The 7,446-nt window shown below is 46.5% G+C and overlaps 1 pseudogene; it reads left to right on the top strand.

The window, feature by feature from the left end:
* The first annotated feature begins 559 nt into the window (after positions 1-559).
* On the top strand, positions 560-5,463 carry LOC147643651 (uncharacterized; annotated as a pseudogene).
* Positions 5,464-7,446: the final 1,983 nt, after the last annotated feature.

Genomic DNA, 7,446 nt, shown 5'->3' with positions numbered 1-7,446 from the left:
AACTCATTCCCTTGGCTGCATTTAGACATCACAAAAAAACCCCACTGACACACTTCCAGCAGGAATATGAAGGACCTGGCGTGCCCTACTGAAGACTACATTTAATGACCAAAACAAAAGCGAAATTGTCGCGGGGTGGTAGCAGGGGTGCTTCAACCTGTAGTACATATGTATGTACATACATACCATCGTTGGGGGTTTTCCATTTTTCATTTAAATGTCTGGGAATAATTGCTTTTTCCTGTTCGCGTGGCTGTGGGTGGGTGGGTGTGCATTGCTGGAAAATGGAAAAGGAAAAACGGGGGAGGCGGTGCATTTAGCAATTGCGAGTGCAGCCAAGTGAACAAAAGGGGAAATCCTTGAAAGAAGTGCTCGGGATAAACGTTGAAGCAACCTTGGCAAATGTAGGAAAGGTGACACCGAACATGACAAAGGGGAATATTTAAATTATAATGTGTTTTTGGTGCCTTATCTATTAAGCACTTAAGAATGGTTATTTAAAATATAACTTTATATTGAATGCATAATTCCCACTTTCTATCCCATTTCAGCCTTAAAGATGCAAACGGCCACTGACACGGCCGCCATGGCCCTGGGCTCCGGCCGAGCTCCTCCGGCTCCAGTTCCGGTCCAGGCAGCAGCAGCAGCAGCGGGAGCAGTGGCAGCAGCAGCAGCGGCGACGGCAGCGCCACAACCACGCCCACCAGCGGCGGTGGCCACGATGAGGCATCACCCCCCAACTACGCCCATGGCCACGATAGCCACTGTGGCTCCCTTCTACAGCGAGGCTCTGACCTCCCTGTATGCCCAGCAGCGGCAGCAGCAGCATCAGCATCAGCAGCAACAGCAACAGCATCAGCAGCAGCAGCAGCAAACAGCAGCCGAGTCCGGGTCACTATTACCATCAAAACTATGGGTATAGCAACTCCCTGCCCCTGGATCCAGCCTACAACTATAGCGGTTCACCGTACAACGCTTACAGTTCCGGACAGCAGCTGTCGGGGAATACGTATCCAGTGACTGGAAGTCGTTATGAAAAGTTGGCCCCCAGCACGATGCCAAAATACGGAGGAGCAGGAAAGTCCAATCGGTTCAGGTGGCAGCGGAGGAGGGAGTACAAGTCTAAAGCCTCAAGCCACGGCCACGCCCTTTTACGCCCAGTCACTGTCCGGCGGAGGAGCAGCTGGATCTGGCGGGCTATATGTCCCAATCGAATCCCATGTACGATCCCTACAAGTAGGATGCCAGCCCAGGCGACGGCTCAGCCGACCATGATGACGAGCAGTCAAGTGGCTAGCAATCCCAATCCCGATGGCCATGGGTTGGCCCTTAATCCCAATACCCAGAAGCAGACCCAGATGCACTCACTTCCCCAGCAGTCGCAGCCGCAGCTAACCCAACTGGAGGCGAACTATGCGGCCATTAAGCCTAGCAGAAGTTACCAGGCCATGCCTGCGGTCGCCTATGGGGGAACTGGGAGGAGGACCTGGTGGTGGCAGCACCATGCCAGGCAGTGGCAGCGGAGGAGAACCCACAAATTTATCGGGGGCCACATCGGCTCAATATTACGACAAGTACGGGATGCCCATGTCCATGTATTCCCCAAATGGCGGACTACCCATGTACAATCCGGCGGATTTGGGTCCCGAACCGGGTACCGGGAAAAGAGACTGTAGATTGTCGCACTGGAGTGTGGACTATAATGCGCCCAATTGCAGAACTCTGCCACAGGCTGGCGGTGGTCAATAGCTCCTATCATCATCCGCATCGAGGACCTGGCCCCGGACCCACCAACACTGACCTTTACTACGGTTCCACGAAATACTCAAAGTACGGCGGCAGCGGAGGAGTCACGCCCTATGCCAGCAATCCCTATGCAGGACCAGCGATCACACAGTCATATGCCGGCAGGAATCTATGGTCGGGAGCGGAGAATCCGCCATCAAATCCCCGCCAGAATTGCTGCTCCCAGGGTTATGCCTTGAACCAGCAGGGTTGCTATTACCCCAGGAGCAATGGGTACGGTTCGCTGGTACTGGCATCATATGCGGCGACAGGAAGTGTGCCACAAAAGGACAGAGCCAATATCCTGGCGGTGGCACCACCGCCGCCGCTTCCATGAAGCTCAAGCATCCGACTGACATGTATGTGGGTCATGCCCCCTATGTGTGGAGCCACGCCCACGCAACTGGGATATGGATATAACCATCAGGGTACTGCCAAAATTGAATATATTGAGAAACACGTACAGATGAGACGTTCTAGTGCCACCTTTGGGTCCTGGAATGGGCATGGGAATCGGAGTGGGCATGGGCATGGCCATGGATCCCGCAGCGGGGGCTACTACAACGATCTCAAACTGGAACAGTCTGGACAGCTATGTGAACCAGACGATGCCACCGGCAGCATCTCTGATGAGTTAGCCCTATCCGCATGGATCGCAAGAGATCCGCACTGGTTGGGGACACGGTTCCTCAACGAATCGAGGACCTTGGGACAGGGAGGAAGCGGAACAGGTCCTTGTGACTGGTGGTAGAAGTGGACCCCTCACCAATCTCGATGCCCATGTGGACAGCGATGCGCGCCAGCATCACACCCCACTGCCGCCGCCAAACTGAACTACAGTGTGGACTCCTCGAAAGCGGCCGCTGTAGCTGCCTCGAACGCTGAGTCCAACAATATTCTCGGTGACTTCTCTCCACCTGGAAGGTGGATGATGATGATGAAGTGGGTGCGGTTCTGTGAAAATGGAGCCATGGTGGATTGCTGTGGTGGTGGTGCCTGTGCCCAACACGCAGTAAGCCAATTTCCTGCACGGGACCAATGGCTGTGGACCGGGACCAGGGTTGATAGCTGTGTGGGGGACATCAATCAGGCAATTAATTTGCCCGACACTATGATAGACATTCAGCAAGGTGGAATGGGAATGGCATTCCGGCTGAAAAATACAGAATGAGTGTGCATGATTCCTTTGCCAGCTTCTGATGTGGAAAAGGAGCTGGGTACCAATCCTGACCCAAGACCTGTGTCACAGAACAGCTGGTTAACTATAGCGATGCCCTGGCGGAGATCCTAACGACAACCTGAAGCAGGCAACTCATTTTTTCTACAGAGAGCCATAACTCAGCAATGCCTCTGCCCAGTCCCATTCTCAGCAGCAACACTGAGAACTTTGATAACGTTATCCAACCCTCACTACCTGCTCCGCCTCATGGTCCTGCTCTCCTACTCAGTAAGCAGCAGCTCGAATTTGAATGAATCCACCTTTGCCAAGCAGTATGAGACCTTTATACACAAAATCGATGGCTTCCTGAGCTAAGTAACCAAGGAGACAATCCTCAGGAGGAGGAATTTGAATACAGAAGAGAATCCCAAGCGATTTAAGTTCTACAAGAAGAGCTGACCAACAGCGTAGTAGCAGAATAGCCTCCAAGGGAACAAGGAATCTAGAGCTAAGCATGTGGAATTTAAGGGGTGACTGCTAGTCCCCCTGGTGAAAGTCCTTTCCCCGAAGAGCATTGTCTATAAAAAGTGGAGCCCAAGGACTTGCCAAGAAGCTATGTAATTGCATCAAAATGGTATTTCCTGAAGTTCCTAGAGAGTCCAAAGATTAAGTATCTGCCACTCATTTCAAGGCCCTGAGCTCTTGAAAAGCTAGCTGCCTCTAGCCTGAACCAGGGAGCTGTGCATCTGCTGGTTAGAAAGAAGTTGAACCTGGGGCATAGAGAACACTTGGCTGCTTATTAAGAGGCTCATCAAGAAGTACAAACCCAGCCAGGAGCTACACAGCTGCCTGAGTTGCAAAGGAGCTGAGTGTGTTGGTTCTGGATCTTTGTATTCTTGAAGCAGTTTGCTGAAGGCATTATTGTAAGGTTACGATTAAAAATGTTGAGCAGCCACAAAGAAAGACTGAGGAAGAGGCTGGTGGAGTTCTGAATCTTGAGGAGCAGAGCCTGGATACTCATCCCAAGTCCCTGGAGCTAACAGCCAAGCTTCGGAGGGCTTCGATGACTTTGAGAATACGAATTTGTCGCCAAAAATTGAAACTGAGAGTGGAGCAGGAGGAGGAGGAGGAGGAAAGCCTGCCCTACTGAGAGGAGAAATGAGCAGAACCCAGGTGCTGTTCCCAACAAAGAGGAGCAAATCCAGGCCTGGCTGAGGAATAATAATGGAGGATAATGTGTCTCCTACTGCCCACTCCGTAGCTGAAGCGAACCTGTGATTAAAATAATCCTCTCATCATCCACTATCCTGACATCTTTGTCGAGTTTGACTTCACTGTAGTATCTTGGAGTTGAAAATTATGCAATACTAGTAATAACAACCAGTAACGAGGCAGGAGGAGATGGAGGAGGAGGAGGAGGAGGAGGCTGTTCCACCCCCAGCAGTAGCTCCAGCAGCAGCAGCAGTAGCAGCAGCAGCAGTTCCGCAAGCTCACCGGAAAGCGACTTCAATGCTCATGGCTGCGTGGAAGCTTTCCCTTAATCCCAAACGAAACCAGAAGCAATGGAGTGAGCCCCAACAGTCTCCCCTTGAGATGATCAAGATCGAGAGAAGAATGCAGCAGCGGAGGGAATACGAAGAGTGGGCAGTCTCCAATCACGAGATTGGTCAAACGAGAAGATCCTGGAGAGCGATAGCGAGGAGCTGGCCACCAGTTTCCCGCTTTGCCAGCGTACCAAAGTGAGCTACTTAGGGAAGATTGCCTTAAATAGTTACCGGATACAGAAGAAAGATGAGGAGTCCTGAAGTAGATGAAAACATTCTAGGATTTCTCAGGGGTGAGCAACTGCTGCCCTAGAGCTAGTGAGGAAGGCCCTGGTGGAGATGTATCAGCAAATAGGGTGCGGCCTCTGATCCCGAGGATTTGCGAGGGCAAGGAGATGTTAACGAGGAGCTGTATTAGAATGGTCAGGATGTGCTGCTCATCAATCTGGCCGAGATCTTTGACTCCAGCAGCGATCTCTATGTGGTGCAGTGCGACATGAACGAGAATATATTGGGAGTGGTGGCCAACGGAGAGGAGGAGCACGAGCAGGAGGAGGATCAGGAAACGCTGGAGATCCGAGGGTGACTCAAGAAGAACTCGTTCAGGTTAATCCTGAGGTGGCCGAGCAGGTTAACACTCTGCAACTCATTCGATTGGCTGGTGGAAGCCATAGCTCGAGTTCGATGCCATACGCCTTTTGATCCATCACGAGGAGATAATCCGTGACGCTAGAAATCCGATCCGCAAGCAAGATTCGCCGCCAATCGCTAGTCTCCATGGAAAGTATGTCCAGAGTCGGATCAGTCGCTACTACCATGTCCATCGCATCCTGCGGAAGTACAAGCGCCAGCGGGCGGGCAAGAAGCGGAGGAGCCGCCGCAGGATCACCTAGGATACCAGCTTCTACCAAAGATATTTCTGGTCCCTGGACAGGATCAGATGTGTGAGGCTTAAGTAGCACACACACACACACACACACACACAAAGAAGCTAAACTTTTTACCAGAATCTCAAGACTTTTTTTTGCTTTTTAAATATTTGAATTTGTTTTAGGAAGTGGAATATTTTAGGGAAATATCATATTACTTTTGAATAACTTTTACGATACTTATTTTACTAACGATATAGAGAGATATCATATATAGATATATATATATAGTATATTTTAGATATCTGTGCAATATTTACATGGAAAAATGTCGTGTTTATCTGAAATCCGCGAATTCGAATCTCGATGAATGGGTTAAGCATGAGTAAGCAGCGTTAGGTGACGAGGAGGGTTAATTTCGGGGGCAAAGTGGGGAGTTCGAGTCTGCGTGCAATTAACGAGATATAGTATATATATAGATATGTGTATACCTTATGTTATCTTCTAATGTATCAGCGTTTTAGTCGCTCAGCGAAGTTGGGCCATTTTAAAATGCTTTTCGCCAAAGGTCAGGCACAGATTTGAGATACATTTCGCATTATACATATACATATATATACATATAAATATGTACGTTCCAGTTGCGTGTCAGCCTCGGCCTTCGTAGTTTAATTTTTGTTTTAGATATAAAAATATATTGCCACCAAATGCAGCCTAGACCAAAAAGTAACCATACATATATAGTGTTCGATCTGTTAGAAGCCCAAGACTTTGTTTGTTTTGTTTTCTGTTTAGAGCAATTCTTCTTTGTTAGGTTCCTAGAGCAATTTGTTATCGTCGGTTTTTTTAGGGGGATTACCAATAGTGTTAAGCTTTAAGCCCCCGCTATTCCTATACCAACCAAAAGCACCAGAGTTCCGCGGCAAAAGACCATCCCGAATTGATCCAGGCAGATCTTTATGGCATATAAAATATAATTCGTTATGGCGAAACCTTAACAAATTCACAACGCTGGACTTGTGTAAAACGCAGATGAGAATATGAAAAATAAAACTTATATATAAATACATATTTATATATAAAACCAAGGGCAATGCCAACTGTGCAACAGACTTGGGTGCTGTTTTTTTTTTAAGTCTTACTAAAATCTGAATGTAATCTAATCTTATAATCGAAACCACCTAGATGTTTTTTTCTCTCTCGTAACACATTCCAAAGGACCAACTTTTTAGGAAACTATATACACTATCTATACACTGAACACGAATCAAGAAACTACTATCTAATGTCTAGCAAAATCTCTAAATGTACGTTCTTTCGTTTGTTATTTGTAATTTGTTAAAAATCTAAATAATACGCTTAATTTTAGTACAAAAGAACAGCAAAATGCAAGAGCTAGCCCACTAAATGTAGTAATTAGTGTTTAGCAGTAACTATTAATATTTATTGCGCAATATGTACATACACACCCCCACCCGACTCTCACATTCTATACATACCCCCAATGGATATATCTGTATGTATTTTCTAGCTGTACAATTTGTATATCAGAAGGTTTTCATTGTACCCCTTAGCGTTAAGATTTGTGACTATATCAATGTGAGTGTCTTTGAGCAAAAAACCAAACAAAACGAACGATATACGAAATACTAAAACAAACAAAAATAATGAAAAATAAATGTTTTATGTAAATGTTAATCGATGACTTTATTTATTTATTAATGGTTTTGAAAACTAATTTAAAGTAAGTAAAAGATTATATTCTGGGAGAGTGTAATATGCGACTATTTATGTGGAGGTTATTAACTAATCTCAAAAATATAGATTTAAAATAAAAACTTAAAAAAATACTTCCAGGACATTACAATTTTAGTCAGAAACCTAAAATAGAGTGAAGGAGCCATTTCCGACCCCATAGATATGTACATATATTCTTGATCAGCATTAAAAAATAAATTGAGTATGCAGTTTTGTTGCCATTATAAAAACGTGCATAGGAAAGTTTTCCGTATTGAAATTAATGCGATTTTGGCATAGTTATGAGATTTCTAAAATTTGATTTATTAACAAAATTGTTTAAAAAATATAG

This window comes from Drosophila serrata, unplaced genomic scaffold, assembly GCF_035046125.1.
Source record: "Drosophila serrata isolate PLE 108 unplaced genomic scaffold, ASM3504612v1 contig_249, whole genome shotgun sequence".
Lineage (NCBI taxonomy): Eukaryota > Metazoa > Arthropoda > Insecta > Diptera > Drosophilidae > Drosophila > Drosophila serrata.
This window is presented reverse-complemented; position numbering and strand designations above follow the sequence as displayed.